Here is a 21,248-nt window from a genome sequence, read left to right on the forward strand (position 1 = left end):
TGTCTGAGTGAAGAACAGACGCCCTCAGGTGACCTACACGCAGAGGCAGGGCCAAATCCAAAGCGGAACCCCAGGAGCTGTGCGAACAAAGAAGAGAAAGGGAAATCTCTCCCAGCAGCCTCAGGAGCAGTGGATTAAATCTCCACAATCAACTTGATGTACCCTGCATGTCTGGAATACCTGAACAGACAACGAATCGTCCCAAAATTGAGGCGGTTGATTTTGGGAGCAACTGTAGACTGGGTTTGCTTTCTGCATCTAATTTGTTTCTGGTTTTATGTTTCTTTTAGTTTACTATTTTGAGTTTATTATCATTGGTAGATTTGTTTATTGATTTGGTTTCTCTCTTCCTCCTTTTATATATATATATATATATATATATATATATATATATATATTATTTTTTTCCTTTTTCTATTTTTATGAGTGTGTATGTGTATGCTTCTTTGTGTGATTTTGTCTATATAGCTTTGCTTTTACCATTTGTCCTAGGGTTCCATCTGTCCTTTTATTTTTTTTTTTTAGTATAGTTTTTAGTGCTTATTATCACTGGTAGATTTGTTTTTTGGTTTGGTTGCTCTCTTCCTTCTTTCTTTCTTTTTTTTAATTACTTTTTAATATTTTAAAAATATTTTATTTTAATAACTTTCTTTTCTCTTCTTTCTTTCTTTCTTACTTTCCTTCATTCCATCTTCTTTCCTTCTTTCTTTCTTTATTTCTTTCCCCCTTTTCTTCTGAGCCATGTGGCTGACAGGTTCTTGGTGCTCTGGCTGGGTGTCAGAACTGTGCTTCTGAGGTTGAGAGAGCCAAGTTCAGGACATTGGTCCACCAGAGACGTCCCAGCTCCATGTAATATCAAATGGTGAAAGCTCTCCCAGAAATCTCCATCTCTATGCTAAGATCCAGCTCCACTCAATGACCAGCAAAATACAGTGCTGGACACTCTATGCCAAACAACTAGCAACACAGGAACAAAACCACACCCATTGGCAGAGAGGCTGCCTAAAATCATAATAAGTTCACAGACACCGCAAAACACACCACCAGACTCGGTCCTGCCTACCAGAAAGACAAGATCTAGCCTCACCCACCAGAACACAGGCACCAGTCCCCTCCAACAGGAAGCCTACACAACCCACTGAAAAAACCTTAGCCACTGGGGGCAGACACCAAAAACAACAGGAACTACAAACCTGCTGCCTGTGAAAAGGAGACCCCAAACACAGTAAGTTAAGCAAAATGAGAAGACAGAGGAATATGCAGCAGATGATGGAGCAATGTAAAAACCCTCCAGACCAAACAAATGAGGAGGAAATAGGCAGTCTACCTGAAAAACAATTCAGAGTAATGGTAGTACAGTTGATCCAAAATCTTGGAAATAGAATGGAGAAAATACAAGAAACGTTTAACAAGGACCTAGAAGAACTAAAGAGCAAACAAACAATGAAGAACAACACAATAAATGAAATTTAAAATTCTCTGGAAGGAATCAATAGCAGAATAACTGAGGCAGAAGAATGGATAAGTGACCTGGAAGGTAAAATAGTAGAAATAACCACTGCAGAGCAGAATAAAGAAAAAAGAATGAAAAGAATTGAGGATGGTCTCAGAGACCTCTGGGACAACATTAAATGCACTAACATTCGAATTATAGGGGTCACAGAAGAAGAAGAGAAAAAGAAAGGGACTGATAAATTATTTGAAGAGATTATAGTTGATAACTTCCTTAATATGGGAAAGGAAATAGTCAGTCAAGTCCAGGAAGTGCAGAGAGTCCCATACAGAATAAATGCAAGGAGATACACGCCAAGACACATATTAATCAAACTATCAGAAGGTAAATACAAAGAAAAAATATTAAAAGCAGCAAGGGAAAAACAACAAATAACATACCAGGGAATCCCCCTTAGGTTAACAGCTGACCTTTCAGCAGAAACTCTGCAAGCCAGAAGGGAGTGGCAGGACATATTTAAAGTGATGAAAGGGAAAAACCTACAACCAAGATTACTCTACCCAGCAAGGATCTCATTCAGATTCGATGGAATAATTAAAACCTTTACAGACAAGCAAAAGCTAAGAGAATTCAGCACCACCAAACCAGCTTTACAACAAATGCTAAAGGGACTTCTCTAGGCAGGAAACACAAGAGAAGGAAAAGACCTACAATAACAAACCCAAAACAATTAAGAAATTGGTAATAGGAATATACATATCGATAATTACCCTAAATGTAAATGGATTAAATGCTCCAACCAAAAGATATAGACTGGCTGAATGGTACAAAAACAAGACCCGTATATATGTTGTCTACAAGAGACCCACTTCAGACCTAGGGACACATATAGACTGAAAGTGAGGGGATGGAAAAAGATATTCCATGCAAATGGAAATCAAAAGAAAGCTGGAGTAGCAATTCTCATATCAGACAAAATAGACTTTAAAATAAAGACTATTACAAGAGACAAAGAAGGACATTACATAATGATTAAGGGATCAATCCAAGAAGAAGATATAAAAATTGTAAATATTTATGCACCCAACATAGTAACACCTCAATACATAAGGCAAATGTTAACAGTCATAAAAAGGGAAATCGACAGTTACACAATCATAGCTTTAACACCCCACTTTCACAATGGACAGATCATCCAAAATGAAAATAAATAAGGAAAAACAAGCTTCAAATGATACATTAAACAAGATGGACTTAATTTATATTTACAGGACATTCCATCCAAAAACTACAGAATACACTTTCTCAAGTGCTCATGGAACATTCTCCAGGATAGACCATATCTTGGGTCACAGATCAAGCCTTGGTAAATTTAAGAAAATTGAAATCGTATCAAGTATCTTTTCCGACCACAATGCTATGAGACTAGATACCAATTACAGGAAAAATCTGTAAAAAATACAAACACATGGAGGCTAAATAATACAGTACTAAATAACCAAGAGATCACTGAAAAAATTGAAGGGGAAATCAGAAAATACCTAGAAACAAATGATAATGAAAACACAACGACCCAAAACCTATGGGATGCAGCAAAAGCAGTTCGAAGAGGGACACTTAGAGCAATACAATCCTACCTCAAGAAACAAGAAACATCTCAGGTAAATAACCTAACCTTACACCTAAAGCGATTAGAGAAAGAAGAAAAAAAAAAAAACCCAAAGTTAACAGAAGGAAAGAAATCATAAAGATCAGAAATAAATGAAAAAGAAATGAAGGAAACAATAGCAAATACCAATAAAACTAAAAGCTGGTTCTTTGAGAAGATAAACAGAATTGATAAGCCATTAGCCAGACTCATCAAGAAAAAATGGAAGAAGACTCAAATCAACAGAATTATAAATGAAAAAGGAGAAGTAACAACTGACACTGCAGAAATACAAAGGATCATGAGAGATTACTACAAGCAACTCTATGCCAATAAAATGGACAACCTGGAAGAAATGGACAAATTCTTAGAAAAGTACAACCTTCCAAGACTGAACCAGGAAGAAATAGAAAATATAAAAAGACCAATATCAAGCACTGAAATTGAGACTGTGATTAAAAATCTTCCAAAAAACAAAAGCCCAGGACCAAATGGCTTCATAGGTGACTTATCAAACATTTAGAGAAGAGCTTACACCTATCCTTCTCAAACTCTTTCAAGATACAGCAGAGGGAGGAACACTCCCAAACTCATTCTACGAGGCCACGATCACCCTGACACCAAAACCACACAAAGATGTCACAAAGGAAGAAAACTACAGGCCAATATCCCTAAGGAATATAGATGCAAATATCCGCAGCAAAATACTAGCAAACACAATCCAACAGCACATTAAAAGGATCATACACCATGATCAAGTAGTGTTTATCCCAGGAATGCAAGGATTCTCAATATATGCAAATCAATCAATGTGATACATCATATTAAAAAACTGAAGGAGATAAACCATATGATCATCTCAATAGATGCAGAAAAAGCTTGCAACAAAATTCAACACCCATTTATGATAAAAACCCTCCAGAAAGTAGGCATAGAGGGAACTTACCTCAACATAATAAAGGCCATATAAGAAAAACCCACAGCCAACATCATTCTCAATGGTAAAAAACTGAAACCATTTCCTCAAAGATCAGGAAGAAGACAAAGTTGTCCACTCTTACCACTATTATTCAACATAGATTTGGAAGTTTTAGCCATAGCAATGAGAGAAGAAAAAGAAATAAAAGGAATCCAAATCGGAAAAGAAGAAGTAAAGCTGTCACTGTTTGCCGATGACATGATACTATACATAGAGAGTCCTAAAGACTCTACCAGAAAACTACTATAGCTAATCAGTGAACCTGGTAAAGTAGCAGGATACAAAATGAACGCACAGAAATTGCTTGCATTCCTATACACTAATGATGAAAAATCTGAAAGAAAAATTAAGGAAACACTCCCATTTACCATTGCAACAAGAAGAATAAAGTACTTAGGAATAAACCTACCTAAGGAGAAAAAAGACCTGTATGCAGAAAATTATAAGACAATGATGAAAGGAATTAAAGATGATACAAACAGATGGAGAGATACACCATGTTCTCAGATTGGAAGAATCAACATTGTGAAAATGACTCTACTACCCAAAACAGTCTACAGATTCAATGCAATCCCTATCAAACTACCAATGGCATTTTTCACAGAACTAGAACAAAAAATTTCCCAATTTGTATGGAAACACAAAAGACCCCAAATAGCCAAAGCAATCTTAAGAAACTAAAATGGAGCTGGAGGAATCAGGCTCTCGGACTTCAGACTATACTACAAGGTTACAGTAATCAAGACAGCATGGTACTGGCACAAAAACAGAAATACAGGTCAATGGAACAGGATAGAAAGCCCAGAGATAAACCCACACACATATGGTCACCTGATTTTTGATAAAGGAGGAAAGAATATACAATGGAGAAAAGACAGCCTCTTCAATAAGTGGTGCTGGGAAAACTGGACAGCTACATGTAAAAGAATGAAATTAGAACACTCCCTAACACCATACACAAAAATAAACTCAAAATGGATTAAAGACCTAAATGTAAGGCCAGAGACTATCAAACTCTTAGAGGAAAACCTAGGCAGAACACTCTATGACATAAATCACAGCAAGATCCTTTATGACCCACCTCCTAGAGAAAGGGAAATAAAAACAAAAATAAGCAAATGGGACCTAATGAAACTTAAAAGCTTTTGCACAGCAAAGGAAACCATAAAGAAGACAAAAAGACAACCCTCAGAATGGGAGAAAATATTTGCAAATGAAGCAAGTGACAAAGGATTAATCTCCAAAATTTACAAACAGCTCATGCAACTCAGTATCAAAAAAACAAACATCCCGATCCAAAAATGGGCAGAAGACCTAAATAGACATTTCTCCAAAGAAGATATACAGATTGCCATCAAACACATGAAAGGATGCTCAACATCACTAATCATTAGAGAAATGCAAATCAAAACTACAATGAGGTATCACCTCACACCAGTCAGAATGGCCATCATTAAAAAAAATCTATAAACAATAAATGCTGGAGAGGGTGTGGAGAAAAGGGAACCCTCTTGCACTGTTGGTGGGAATGTAAATTGATACAGCCACTATGGAGAACAGTATGGAGGTTCGTTAAGAAACTAAAAATAGAACTACCATATGACTCAGCAATCCCAGTACTGGGCATATACCCAGAGAAAACCATAATTCAAAAAGAGTCATGTACCACAATGTTCATTGCAGCTCTATTTACAATAGCCAGGACATGGAAGCAACCTAAGTGTCCATCGACAGATGAATGGATAAAGAAGATGTGGCGCATATATACAATGGACTCTTACTCAGCCATAAAAAGAAACGAAAATGAGTTATTTGTAGTGAGGTGGACGGACCTAGCGACTGTCATACAGAGTGAAGTAAGTCAGAAAGAGAAAAATAAATACCGTATGCTAACACACATATATGGGATCTAAATAAAAATGGTTCTGAAGAACATAGGGGCAGGACAGGAATAAAGACGCAGACGTAGGGAATGGACTTGAGGACATGGGGAGGGGGAAGGGTAAGCTGGGACAAAGTGAGAGAGTGGTATGGACATATATACACTACCAAATGTAAAACAGATAGTTAGTGGGAAAGATCCACATAGCACAGGGAGATTAGCTCGGTGCTTTGTGACCACCTAGAGGGGTGGGATAGGGAGGGTGGGAGGGAGATGCAAGAGGGAGGAGATATGGGCATATATGTATATGTATAGCTGATTCACTTTGTTATAAAGCAGAAACTAACACACCATTGTAAAGTAATTATACTGCAATAAAGATGTTAAAAAAAACCTTATAAAAAATAAAAAGAAAAAAAATGTAGGGAGATTTGGTTAATCTTTAAGATATTACTGGATAATGTAGGACAGATAGTGGGTGGTTATTTTCTGTTCCTATTAAGGGAAGAACAAGTGTAAATAAGCTTTATTATCAACCAAAATGATTACATTTAAAAGAATCTCTTAACTCAAAGGTTAGCGAAACCCTAGACAATATTAGTATATGAAACCCTCCAGGAGATCTTCTGGTGAATTCTGACACAAATATTCAAGGAAACAAACTTACTCTTGGGTCACAGTCCTATTTCATATTCTATAGCCTCTGAGATAGTGTGTTACCATGTGGCTTTTTTATTTAGCCATGTTATATAGAGAGTCTGCCTTCATCTAAGGTGAGGAATGTCATGTAGGTAAACTAACCATGACATCCAGCTAACTCTTTGCATCCAGCTTACCACAGTATAATTCAGAAAAGTGAATTTTATAAATCCAATCACTTTCTTTCTCAGGCTAGTCAGCCAATTCTTAGCATGGGTTCTCAGGGTTACTGCATCTTGTTACACTCTAGATATAATTCCAGTCTCTAATGACAACTGAGCCCCGAGTTACATGTTCCCCTGAGTTTCATACCTAAAAATCTTTTAACAAGTCTCCCTCAAATCAATTTTCTTACTTAAATTGTCCACCGCAGTCATTATCTGCCTACTTACCTGTACAGATTATTAGTATATTCATCCACTCTTTTTCTTTTGTGTTCTGTTTCTGGTCAGGCTCATTATAAAATTCATATTTAGAATCCCAAATTTTCATCAGTATGTTTTAGCTAACTCAATGGACAGGAGAGCAATTCACAACTAACGGGGAAGTAGGAAAATCCATCAAAGTGGTTGGCATTCTCAAGTCTCCATCTTTTTCCCAACTTTATCTCAGGCCCTCATGTTATTCCACTTAGTCTCCATGACTTTAATTATTACTTATTCACTCAAATATATATGTTCAACTTATACTTACCTCCTGAGTTCCTGATTTAAACAATGAACTGAATATTTCAACTTGTACTACATTTCAAATCAAACTTGTCCAAATTTGAATGATTCATCTCCATCTTCTCCTCTAGTATTTACTTCACCTTCTGTGTTTTCTATCTAAGTGAATGTCACAGACTTCTCAACTCAATCCTCTAAATCATAAACTTGGTGGTCATCTTGAATTCCTTTTTTGTCTTTTGCCCACGTATATTAAAAAAATCACCAAGTTCTATCAATTATACTTCCTTAATTGTTTTCAAATACATTCTCTTCTCCCCATTCTCAGCATTATCATTTTAAATCATTATTACAGTCTTTTACCAGGACTCCCTGCTCCCGATTTATCTATATCTGCATCCATTCTTGCCCTGACACATTTCATTCATTCATTCATTCATTCATTCAACAAAAACTTCCCAGGGGCCTACTACATGCCTAGCCCTGCTCTTGGTTCTGGACCCTACCTTGTATTCAGTGTGGTATCACTAAAATGCACATTAATCATGTTATTCTCTTATTTAAAATCATTTGATTTAATTACAGTCTTTGGAATAAAATCCCAGCTCCGTAGTATAGCTTACTGGAGTATCCACGTCATGGCCCCCATGTAGCTTGTCACTGTCATTTCTTGCCATTCCCCCTACCCCCACTTCCACTTTATTTTCCAGTGATATTCAGCCATTTGCAATTACTCCACTGCTCCATGCTCCTGCTCACCTCTTGGCATAGGTTTTAGTTTCTCTCTCTGCTTGAAATCCCCATTTCCTTCACTTCAATGTTTAACTCACAATTGTTCTTCAGAACTCACTGCTGGTGTTTTTTCCTCTGAGAAGCTTTTTTTGACCCTGTCTGACTGCCCTACCTGACGTAAGTGCTTCTCTCCTATTTGTTCCCATATATCCTGTACTTACCTCTGACATAGCCCATGCTATTTGTATTTGTCAGTTTACATGTCTACAGGTTTCCCTAGACAGTGAACTCCTTAGGGGAACATGCTTTATTTGTTTTAGCATCTCTGGTAGATGCTTAACAAATATTTGTTAATTGAATTTTTGGATAGTCAGAAAGATGTCTATAAAAGGATATCGTGAATATATATTCACTGTTTAAAAAGAAATATACTATTTTCAGGGATAGTTTGAGGTCAGTGGGAGAAATGAGCAAAAGTAGATGAAGGAAGTTAAGCCATTTAAGATCACTTATCTGTTTTAATTAAAAAGAAAGTCACAACTTTCCTGCGAAAGAAGTAGAAGAGACAAGGAGAGGGCACTAAGAAAGTAATTTATGCCCTATTTTCACTGAAGTCTGAAGCAATCAGAAAATGCAAGCTATGGGTGCTGTAATAGCCTGAAGGGGAGATGGTATTGATCTGGTTATTGCTTCATATATATTGAGAATGAAGGTGAGTGATTAAGTTATGAGGGAGCAGCAATAACTTTACCCAGGTTTTGATAGGTAGGGCTGGGTGCTCCCCAGAAACCAGATTATAGTTTTCCGCTATATTAAGTTAGCAGTGCTGAGCATAGTGCACCTGTTTTCCACTTCTTGCCTTGCCTAACAATTTGTTTTTTACATTCTGGAGACTGCCTTCCATAGAAGCACCTGATTAAGTGAGCAATGAACAAAATTAGATAATGATACAGCATCTAAATGAGTCAGTAAGAATTCAACCAAGCCATAGTCTAAACCTGAGGAAAATTGTTTGCAACAACCCACGTTTATGAGGAAATGGGGAGGGGTAGGAAGCATAATGTAATCAGTGTTCAATGTGATTGTGTTGGTTCAGACAGGAAAACCTTACTAAGGGTGTCAGAAATTTAATCAAACTTGGCATGAAGTCAATGCACCACCTTGATTCTACTCAGCTGACTCTGTAGAACCACGAAACAGAGAGCTGAAGTAAGCCTCTGACTTAGCCTGGTCCAGTTCTCTCATTTTATAGATGAGAAACCAAAGCCTAAAGGTTTAAGAAAGTGTTTACTTGAAAATTGTCTTGCATGCCCTCCTTCAATGGTCCGGATTAACAATAATTAACTCCTTACAGTTCAAATGCTCTAAACTTAGTTCAGGCAGTTAGGGTAGCACAATTCACAAAACCTCTTGGGTTAAAAATCACTGATTTCTCTGCTCACACCACAATGGCTACATTTCCAAGCTGCCTAAAAGAAGAAGAAGAACATGGCCGAGATTATTTTCAATAGTTGCATCACTGATTTCTGACCCCAATGTATTTTCTTTGGAAATTTCAGCTGTCTCTTAGAAGGTCTGTAAAAGTATTACTTGGTTGCCCTGGATATTTTATTTCATTACTTTATTTCACTGTGACCTTCACAGATTCATATATTTATCTGACGAACTCCTTTTTTCAGCTATTCTTTCCAAGTAACAAAGGCTAACTAGGTTAAAACATTTAGAGGTAAAGACTCCCTCAAAGACATGAAAATTTACCAGATATATTTAACATACTGATTTGTACACGTATATGTACACACACAGAGCCTCACTATTTAGTCTAGCATTAATCTTTAATATATGTAAATATACGGTGATAATTACAGGAAACTAGCCATGTTTTACTTCTCTTCCTGTGAGTTTTACTTCACTTCCTGCGAGTGATATACTCACAGGTGACTGAGAAACAAAGGCTCTCTTCTTAATCTTCTTCTCCTTTTTCAAAATATAGTCCTGGGAGGAGGATCCAGGCTAATCCTTTTTTGACTGGAGGGCCCAGTGTCTAGAGTTAGTGGGACACACAGAGCTCATCCTCGCTGGCAATGAGTTTTAGGGAGTCACTCAAGCCAGAAAAGGCAATTTGGACTTCAAATTCTGCTGTCTGTCCAGGTAGTGTTCTTTCTGCTGAATCCAGAGAATTCTTGCCAATTTGGACACTCACAGATTGTAGTGTGGATCTCTGCCCAGGAAAGTTGGATGGCTACCAACTCCTGCTTCACAGAGAACCATCTACACTCCTGAAAACTTTTCTCTTGGTCATGAATCACACACACACAAAAATGAAGTTTGAAAGGAAGTTTTACATGAGGGAAAGTAGCTCTGGGAAAAGGTAACAATGGCATGCATAGGAGAGATGGCCTACCAGATGATTTTGAGTAGTACAGGCTGGGTCAACCCTAGAAAAACTCTGGGGAGAGGAGAGGTATGTTGGTGCAGAGAGTGGAGATTTAATTGTTTTCCTCCCAACTCTGCCATTGTACCTCTTTACTCATTCTCGATACCCTAATAAAATAATTGACAAAAGTTTATTAAGCATCAACTATATAAAAGATGTTGTGCTAGATAATGCATGTAGATCTAAAGAGGTATAAAAATAACTACTGCACTCAAAGAGCTTATTATATAGTTGGATAGAAAAGACAAGAAGGCAAGGAAAGTAGAATGTGATAAAAAACCAAATGAATCCTACAGAATAAAGATGTTATTTAAGGTGAGAGAGTCTACAAGAGATTGTGTGTTTCAGAAAAAGAACCATGTGACTTGAGCTAGAATTGAAAGATGGTGCAGTATAGACACCAGTTGCCACTCAATATCTGCTTTCCTCTTTATCGTTAGTAAAAGAAACCTGATTCTACTTGTATGGAAACCAAGTCAAAAGACATTTCCAAGTGTATATACACCTGGTTGTAGCCATATGATTAGGTTCTGGTCAATGAGATGTAAGCAAAAGTGTTGTATGGGCAACCAGAAAGGCTGTTTAAAAGAACATAAATCATCAGGCACCCATTTTATATGTTCTCCTTTTTTTCTTTCTCTAACCTGAAACTTCAACATCATAGCTGAGCTGTAGCAGCCATGTTGAACCAAGAAGATAACCTTGAGGTTGGAGATCACATTCTGAGATGATGGAGCAAAAGGGGCACAAGAATAAGTAGAGAATCTGCAGTCTTTCAAAGTTAAAAGTCTAGACCTGAGGCTTCCAAAATTGTGGTCTTGACTAATCAGAAAAATATTTTCTCAAAATAGGAAAGGATAAGCCTTTATATATGTTTATAATATAAAATAAGAAAAATTCATCCTCCATCATTATTGTCATTTCATATGAATAAACATTTTAACATTAAAAAATAAGATTAATCTCATAAGAACCATAAATTGAATGAATTTAACATTAAGAAAAATTCACATATTGCCCTCATTAAATTTATTTCAATACGGACCATCATCAATCCTTTGATAGATCAGCAGAAGTCTATACATTAAGGTTTGGAACTTGTCCAGATTTTAGAAATTTTATTCTAGAGTAGTATCTCCGCAAATAAGACATTTAAAATGAAATTGAGTTGTAAATGCAATGATTTTGGGTGGTTTGTGAGAAGGTTTCATATCACGCCTAGAACAGGTAATAAATAGCATTGAATCAAATAGTGAAAAAAGTTATCATGCCTTTTTCTGTTTTCCTTCAGCCCTTCTGACTAGAGAGGAAGACTCAATTTGATACTAGTTGATCAGTGATCCAATACTAAGGTAATCTCCCATTTAATAAAGAGATAATGGATATCAATATCTGAGTCTGGAAAAATGCAGGAAAGAATAATTAGTTACAATAAACATTGCTTTGTTTCCATTATATTTATATTTATAGTTATCTTCTTTCTACAGTGAAAAGTTTTCCACATTTTAAATAGTGATAAGAAGTTCCCTTTTAAAGAAGATATACTTAATGCTTAAGGTTTTTAAAAGCCAATCCATTTAAGAAAATACATATGAAGTAGCTAATCATATAGTGCTACCTGAATGTACCAAAACTCATGAAAATGTTATGCGAATGTCTGAGTAACTGGAAACTTAATTATGTGAGGGCCATAAAGAGTTACCTGGTAGATGACTGTACCTTGGAAACCTAGGCAACCAGTCAAACTGAAACAACCTGGTTTAGCTAGAAGGTTTTGTCTCATCTTTGAGTTCTCTTTGGCATCTCTTTGGCTTTGCTTTTCCTGACTTCCATTGCCCTGATCTGGTTAGCCTGACCCTAAATCTTATCTAGTCTTTATCTGAAACTTTAATCCATAGCACTGTGAAACCTATGCCCACTCTAATCCTCCCTTGTCCAATCCTGGGCTGCTATAAAAACTGATGCTGACTTGACTTATTCTACCTGATAGATGGATTGTGTCCCATTCTGAGTCCCTACCACCACCTTTACTAACATACTCACTCCTCTTAGTGAACTCCACCTCCATGCCAGAATTTATTGTCAACCTGAGACCCAAGAAGTATGGTCAGACTTCCACTCAAAATTCAAAAGGACAGGTTATAATTAATGCATTTTTCAGAAAAACTGAGAAAAAACTTGTTTCCATAGTCTATATTCTTATTGAACCAATCCATTTCAGCTCAGCTTAGTCATTAGTTCCACAAACTATATATTTTCCTATAATACTATCTTATAAAAAAATTTGATTCCATGAAATAAAAGATCATTACAGCTTCCAGAACCAAACCAAAAATCTCCTTCTAATAGAACCTACAGAAATATTCACCTTTCTTCTGCTCTATAAATTCCATCAAAACTTCAAGTTTTAAAATAGATTTCCTTTCAACAGTCAATATTCTTTTCTCCCTGAAGAGTACTGTTCTCCAACTCCAGAATCTCACACTTATTTTACTAGCTGTTAAATATAAATTTTGTGAAGGTGTCAGGCTGAAAGGGTCCTTAAAGTTTGTCTAATTAACCTCCCATGCAATGTTTAAACTTCTGCCAAAAAGTATAGATGGAAATGATTTTCACCTAAAAAGTATTATACCACTTGAGAGACTTATGGCATTTGTTGTTTTTCTAAAAGTGATAAGATTGCACTGAGATTATCTGTTCGCTTGGGCTGAGGCCTCTTTCAGTCTATCTGAGAGATGGATGGCCAGGGTTGGTGAGATGTATCTGTGGCAATGTAACCATTTTTCTTATTGTAGAATTAACTGACCCATATGAAGATCACCTGATGACTTGGCCTTTGTATCACCCTGAACCAACAGTCACCTGGACCAAATACCAACAATTATGGCAGTAAAACAGTTATTTGGGAAAGATAGATGCCCTGAGATTAAAATGAAAAAAAGTCACATTAAGCTAAAAACATTTATTACAAAATTGCAACGTTGCATTTTAATAAAACTGCGAGTATTTGGCAATACCTCGTGGTTTCCATTCAAAAGAGAGTGGAAGTGTATTAACACTTAATAGATGCCAGTAATTATGATAGGCATTTTCATTTATTTTATCTTATTTAAGAATAACAATATATAGAGATTCAGTGTTAGAAGTCATTTGCTCAAGGTCACACAGCTTAGTAAGCAGCGGATCTGTGATTCAGAAGTTTCACTGTAATGGTGGATTGACCCATCATAGATTTGTCAAAACTCATGGAACTATACAATACAGAGTGAACCCTAATGTAAACTATGGACTTTAGTTAAAAATAATGTATCAATATTGGTCCATCAATTGTAATAAATATACCACATTAATTCAAGATGTTAATATTAGGGGAAACTGTGAGAGATAAGTATATTAGAACTCTCTGTACTTTCTGCTCAATTTTTCTGTAAAACCCACTGCGGCTATAAAAAGTCATTGATTTTAAAAATAATTTTAAAATAAATAAAATATTCATACACACATATTTAACTAATCATTCTCCGCCCATTCTCCCCTAAACTCACTCCAGTCAGGTTTTCCATGGTTCCACCTCTCCATGGACACTGACTTCATCAAGGTCATCCAAGACCTCCATATCGGTATATGTAATTCTCAGTCTTCATCTTACCTCACTTATCAATAGCATTAGATGCATTAATTACAACCTCTTTGTTGAAACTTCTTCACTTAGCTTCCAGGCATCACATTCACCTGGTTTTTCTCCTCTTCCCTGACTTCTCCATTACAGCTTTTGCTGATTTCTTCTTTTCTCTCTGACCTCTTAACATTGGAGGGCCCCAAATTTAGTCCTTTTGGCTTCCTCCCTTCTCTATCTACCTCACTTCTTTAGTAACTGTATTTAATACAATGACTTTAGATTATGCTGGTGATTCTCAATTTTTTTTTTTTGTCCAGAGACTTGGTCTCTCCCTAAACTTTAAACTTACATAACTATTTAACATCTTGTATTAGTTAGGACTCTCCAGAGTAACAGAACCAACAGGAAAATCTTATTTATATACAAAACCTTTTAATTTATATATTAAATTTATTATAAGGAATTGGTAAATTGGCTCACATAATTGTGGAGGCTGGCAAATCCAAATCTGCAGTGTGGGCTGACAGGCAGAGACCCAGGAGAGCCAATTGTACAGATAAAGATGAAGTCCAAAGGCAGTCTGCTGGAGAATTCCTTCCTGCTGGGGGAAGCCAGTCTTTTTGTTTTATTCAGGCCTTCAACTAATTGGATGAAGCCTACCCACATTATGGAGAACAATCTGCTTTACTCAAAGTTTACCAATTTAAATGTTAATCTCATCCAAAAACACTCTCCAAGTCAACAGATATAATTAACCTTCACACATCTCAAACATAATTTGACGAAATCTTCTCCACTTGTTTTCTTTCCCCAACTCAGGTAATGAGAGCTCCATCCTTCCACTTGCATTGGCCAAAAACTATAAAGTCATTCTTGGTTTGGCCTTCCTCTTACCACCCACATTCAGTTTTTCTTCTCTCCACCTCCACTGACACTACCCTGGCCCATGCTATTATCATATCCTACCAGGAGTATAGCAAGAAAGAGCCTCTTACTGCTCCCTGGATGTGTCTCTTACCCTCCACCTCAGTCTGCATTACTATTTCTCAAGCTGTATTGTGCATACACATCACTTGGGGATCTTGTTAAAGACAGATTATGGTTTAGCAGATCTGGGGTGGGGCCTGAGAGTCTCCATTTCTAACATGCTCCCGGAGATGCCAATGTTCCTGGTTCACAGACAACACTTTGAATAGCAGAAGTCAGAGTGATACTTTTAAAACATAATTGAAATCATGTTTCTCTTCTGGCTCAAAATAATCCAATGTCTTCCCATTTCACTCAATGTAAAAACTGTACTCCTTGTAGTGGTCAACAATCCTAAATGATCCAAACTCCCCCCTTCATCTCTTTCACCTTTATCTACTACTACTCTCCCCCTTGCTCATTCTACTTCAGCCACACTGGCTTCCTCAGTGTTCCTCAAATACTACAGATAAGATCCTACCCCAGGCCTTTCCACTAGCTCCTCTCTCTGCCTGGAAGGCTCTTCCCCAGCAACTCCTTCACCTTTAAGTCCTGGCTCAATTGTCATGTTATCAGTGAGTGTTATTTTATTACTATTTAAAAATTTTTTAATCTTATATTGGGGTATAGTTGATTTACAATGTTGTGGTAGTTTCAGGTGTACAACAAAGTGATTCAGTTATACATATACATATATCTATTATTTTTCATATTCTTTTCCCATATAGATTATTACAGAGTATTGAGTAGAGTTCCCTGTGTTATACAGTAGGTCCTTGTTGATTATCTATTTTATATATAGTAGTATGTTCATGTTAATCCCAACCTCCTAATTTATCCCTCCTCCTGCACCCATCTTTCCCCTTTGGTAATCATAAGTTTGTTTTCTAAGTCTGTGAGTCTGTATTTTGTAGATAAGTTCATTTGTATCATTTTTTTAGATTCCACATGTAAGTGATATCATATGATATTTGTCTTTCTCTGTCTGACTTATTTTACTTGGTATGATAATCTCTAGGTCCATCCATGTTGCTGCAAGTGGCATCATTTCGTTCTTTTTTATGTCTGAGTAATATTCCATTGTGTATATATATGTACCGTATCTTCTTTATCCATTCATCTGTCAATGGACATTTAGGTTGCTTCCATGTCATAGCTATTGTAAATAGTGCTTCAGTGAACACTGGGGTGCATGTATCTTTTCGAATTATGGTTTTCTCCAGATATATGCCCAGGAGTGGGATTGCAAACAAGCAAGTCCTACTTTAACTACCCTACTTAGAATTGTACATATCTTCCCTACCCCCAGCATTTCCCATCTTCCCTGCTCAGTTTTATCTTTCTCCATAGTACCTTATCACCTTTACCATATTCTCTAATGTACTTACTCATTAGCTGTATTGTCTATCTCCCCCATCAAAGTATAGGCTCCTTGAAGGTGAGGATTTTTGTCTATGTACTCACTACTGTATCTCTATCACTTACCAACAGTGCCTTGTACATGGTATATAATCAACAATCATTTATTAAATAAATGAATGAATGAATAAATGAATTTCAAAGGCCATGCTTGTTCCAGAATATCAGACTCTGTCTCCCCAAATCAGAAATTAGCAAAGCTTCAGAAGAAACAGACTCAAAAGAAAGTCCTCATATAAATTATATCTAAATTAAGAAATTAATACAATTTTGATTTAGAAAGACAAATGCAGGTAGTGCTTATTAAATACATATAACTAATGCCACCAATGTACTATAATGCAATATAATATAAACAGTGTGAGCTTGCTCTTATTAAGACATACTGCGCACAAAAAAGAGAAAGGAAGAAATATTGTGTTAGTAGTGATGAGTCATGGGTAATAAGTACTTCTACATTTTTCAACATTTTTATAAAAACATAAATTGGCAGTAAAGATTTTAATCTATGCCATATAATTATATTTTTGTTCTATAATGTCAAAGTTTAACAATTATAGTTTCATTTATGGTGTACTAAAATAGAAATAAGCTGCTACATTAATGGGTCCTTTGCTTGAAACCTCAGAAACCTTCTAGTTATTTCAAGCTGAAGATAAATTGATGAAAGAGGAAGATCACAGGATCTCCAGAAACACACAGCCAGAAAATCAGGCTGAGGCTCAGTTCTGAGGTTGATAAGCCCTGAATAAGAGCCACGTCACTTGTGCAGTTCCTTGAATGTGTGATCTACCCATCACATGGCACAAGCAGACAGCACAGTTCTCACAGCCTAGGAGACCCAGAGGCCATCATAGGAGCAGCTCCACCACTGCCCCTGATGCTTCATACCCCTCCCCCACACTCCACCAACCCTGCCAGCAGCAAAGATTCCAGGCAGCACCCTCTTCTTAGGTTACACACCTGTGCCTAGTGGCAAGGGAGGTGGGAGAGGCATTTTGGACTCTAATACACCTCAGGAAATTACCAAAATATAAGAAAAGCATTTAAAAGGTACTGAACAACTGTAGTTATGACAAAGGTCTACTCTGTCAGCTGAACCTGACAAACTCAGCCCTCAGACCATCAAGCTATTAGGTCGCTAGGTTCAAAGCAGTGATGTGCAAGAAAATGTTTAATGACTAGCTCTCTGGACGGGGCAGGGGGCACATGATTCCTAATGTGTGCCAATTTCCATGCAGTAAATACTCCAAACATGGCTGACTTCTAGCTACCAACACATCATCACTGAATTCAGGGTTTTGCGAAGAGATTGTGCATCACTTCATTACAAAGTGTTTCCACCATATAGATATAATAAATATAAATCTGCTCAAGAGCAGAGCTAATAGTAAAATGCAGTAAAACATGTTTGGAGTCCTTATCATCTTTGTTTTAATATAATTTATTTAATTGAAAGTTTATATAATTTAGTAATGGATGTTTAACAACTGGCTCAGGATTTCTGAAAGTTTAAGAACTGGCTCTTGTGAGCTGAATAGGTGGCTCCAGTACACCATGGGCTCAAAGTAGATGATGTTCTTTTTTCTTACATAGCTGGTATCTTTATGGTATTGGACATCAAAATTTGTATAGGTTTGCTCTATCCAAACTGAATTAGACAATCTCTTCATTTAAGTATAAAAATTCCTAATGTATTCTCTAAGAAGGGAAATGGGATGCCTATTACCTTCTTTGATTTCTTATTGCCTTTTGGCATCTGCCTTATTTTGGGGTGCCTAATCTAGGGCTTCATCTTTAATGCTCAGCTTCAGAAGCTATCATTCTATCACAGCCCTAATGGCCAGTCTCTCCTTGCCTATTAAGGTCTGCGTGGTCAGAACTATGCATAAACCGGTTATAGTTTTGGTTAATTGATCACTGTATTTAACCTTTCAAAGTACAGTTGTACGCACTCAAGACATATATTGCTTGATTAGGGCCTTTGCTTTTCTTAGAATCCAGCTAACTTCTACCCATTCTCCAGGTCCCAGTTCAGACCTCTAATTCAAGGAACACTTCCTGGAGCCTCTCGTTTCCTAATTAAGCCAGGGTTAGAGGTCTTTTCTCTGTGTTCCCACAGAAACCCACATTTACCTCTACCAAAATGCTCAGGACATGAATAATAATTTTTGGAGACTATCACTTTCATTGTCTGCCTTTACATGCACTTTGAGGGCAAGGAGACTGCCTTATTGTCTTTATGTCCACAGTATCCATTTAACACAGTAGCAGGAATGCAGTAGACACTCAATTTATCCATCCATTCATTAGTTCATTCTTTCACCTACTCAACACATGTTGAGCCTCTATTAGGTGCCAGACACTGTTTTGTATGCTAAACATATAACAGTAGGGGGAAAATTCCTGCAATTATAGAGCCAATATTACAAAGGAGATATAAGTAATATATAGTATGTTGGATGATGATAAGTGCTATGGAGAAAAACATAAAAATAATGAAAGGTATAAGGAATGCAAGGATAGATTGGGGGGTGGGGTTGTCAGAGAAGAACTAATTGGTAAGTTGATATTTGAGCCAATACCAGAAGGAGGTGAGGAGACTAATATGAAGAGCCAAATATGTACAATTAGGTCCTTCTCTACTTTCACAGGACAGTATAAGATAGGATTTTTTTGGCTGATGTTTCAGACATGGATTGTCAGATTCTAGTACGTCTGCTTCTCCAAACAGCTTCCACCCCCAGAGCAGTTGCTATCTCTACACATTAGTCTCTCCTTTCTCTTCCTCCTACTTCTCCATTCAAACCCTGGCTCCTCTCACTCCTCTCTGACTCATCCTGCTCTTTTATTCTTGGCCATAATTCTGTGTTCTGACTCATTCAGTTCTAATCACTGAGAATTTACTTCCTTTGTGGCCAGCACTACGCCAAGTAAGAGGAAAGATTACAAAATAGCACAAGATCCTTGAGGGTCTTCTGTCTAAATACAAACAAAAGAGACATAAACAAGTTCCTTCTCTTGACAAACACCTGTGCCAATGTCTTACTACGTATGAAGTGATCTCTATTTTGCCAACAAAGAAAATGTACAAGATAGAGTAAGAGGGACTATAACATGATATACATCGAATTGGGAAGAGGTTTATTCATTATCAAAACCTATATCTTCTGATTATTCCCAAAATCCTGGTCTTAAAAATGACATTTTTCTAGTAGACAGGTAGTTACTGGATATGCATTATTCATGCACTCAAAGTGTCTACAACATTTGTATTTTGGCAAAGTACCCACCTCTCTTCCAGATCACACTGTAACAATTACGCAGTGGTGAAAAAAACAACTGGGTCTTTATTGTCGAGCAGTTAAAGGTCTCCTAAAGGTGAAGTTTATTTTTATTGATTTAAAAAGAATTTGTCCAAATCGGATATTTATTTGTTTATGTGTTTCTGGTCTAAAGGGGGCAGTGCTTTGCAAGCAGGGCTATGAGTCAAAGAGAACATTTCCAGCATCCTGGTTTGGTTAAAAAGAAAGAAGAAAAGGGGATTAGCAATTGAACACCTGCTTGGTGCCAGGCACTGTGGCAGATACTTTCCAATATATTATTCTATTTAACATGGGCTGTGTCATGATACACATACACACACACACACACACACAAATACACAAATATGGGAGGAAGGTACTATTACTAGCCTGAGTTTAAATCAAAGGAAATTGCGTTTCTGAGAGAGTTTTAATAAGTTTTCAACGAGAATTGGCCTGTGAATAGCAGACATACCACTCCAGGTATGTCTGACTCTGAGAACCATGGTTTTTCCACTTTTCATGCTTCTCTCAGATGAGAACATCATGCTGATAAGGCCAAGGCTATGAGGTTGATCATTACCTTGTGTTGGCCTTAATCTAGGCCAAAGCCTGCCCTCTTCCATCGTCCAAATTCAGGCTAGAGCCTTATAGATCCAAAGTGTGTTTTAAAAAGATACCAAATGAGAACGTGTAAACTAGATAAGTAGAAACCCATCCTGACCACTGGATAAATAAGGGTAAACATATGCATTGATGATGGGTCATCAGTGCCATCTTTGTTGTGTTCAAACACTAACAGAACTTGACCTCTATCTTCCCATAAATCTATATCACTCCCTGTCCTTTAAATGACAGGGCACTATCATTCACAATGTCAAAGAAGGGAATTATAAGGAATCCAGCTGTCTCAATCAGGAGAGGAAATAGCCAGATGCATTTTGACTAATCATAGCCTTCTTAGTAGAATAACCAGCCAAAAATTGCTGGCCTTACGTGTCTGCTAATTCACTACAGCCCTTGCACTGGGAATCTCCGTTGTGAATTCTGAACTCTAGTCTCCATTGCTGCTGCTTTAGTGTAGAGAATGATGCTGAGTGTGTGTGCTTATGCTGATATCTGGATACACATATGGCAACGATTAGAGTGGTTAATTAATAACGTAAACTGAAGGGGTTCTAGGGGTCCTTCAGGGGAGATTAAATGAATCTAAATCCCAACAAATAAATTAGTTGTCCTCAATCTGTGCTGCAGCTTATGTGTTCACCAAATTTTGATCAACGTATAAAACTTATTTTTACAACTGAGTAAACACATGGTCAGTAATATCTGCCAAATGGACCGTGAGCTAGGTGGATTTTGATACACTTTGAGGAATGCGGTACAACTTGATGCTGAGTAATAGATAAGAGGTGTAGCAATAGGACAAGCCTGTGGCAAG

Source organism: Balaenoptera ricei, chromosome 4 (genome assembly GCF_028023285.1).
Source record: "Balaenoptera ricei isolate mBalRic1 chromosome 4, mBalRic1.hap2, whole genome shotgun sequence".
Taxonomy (NCBI): domain Eukaryota; kingdom Metazoa; phylum Chordata; class Mammalia; order Artiodactyla; family Balaenopteridae; genus Balaenoptera; species Balaenoptera ricei.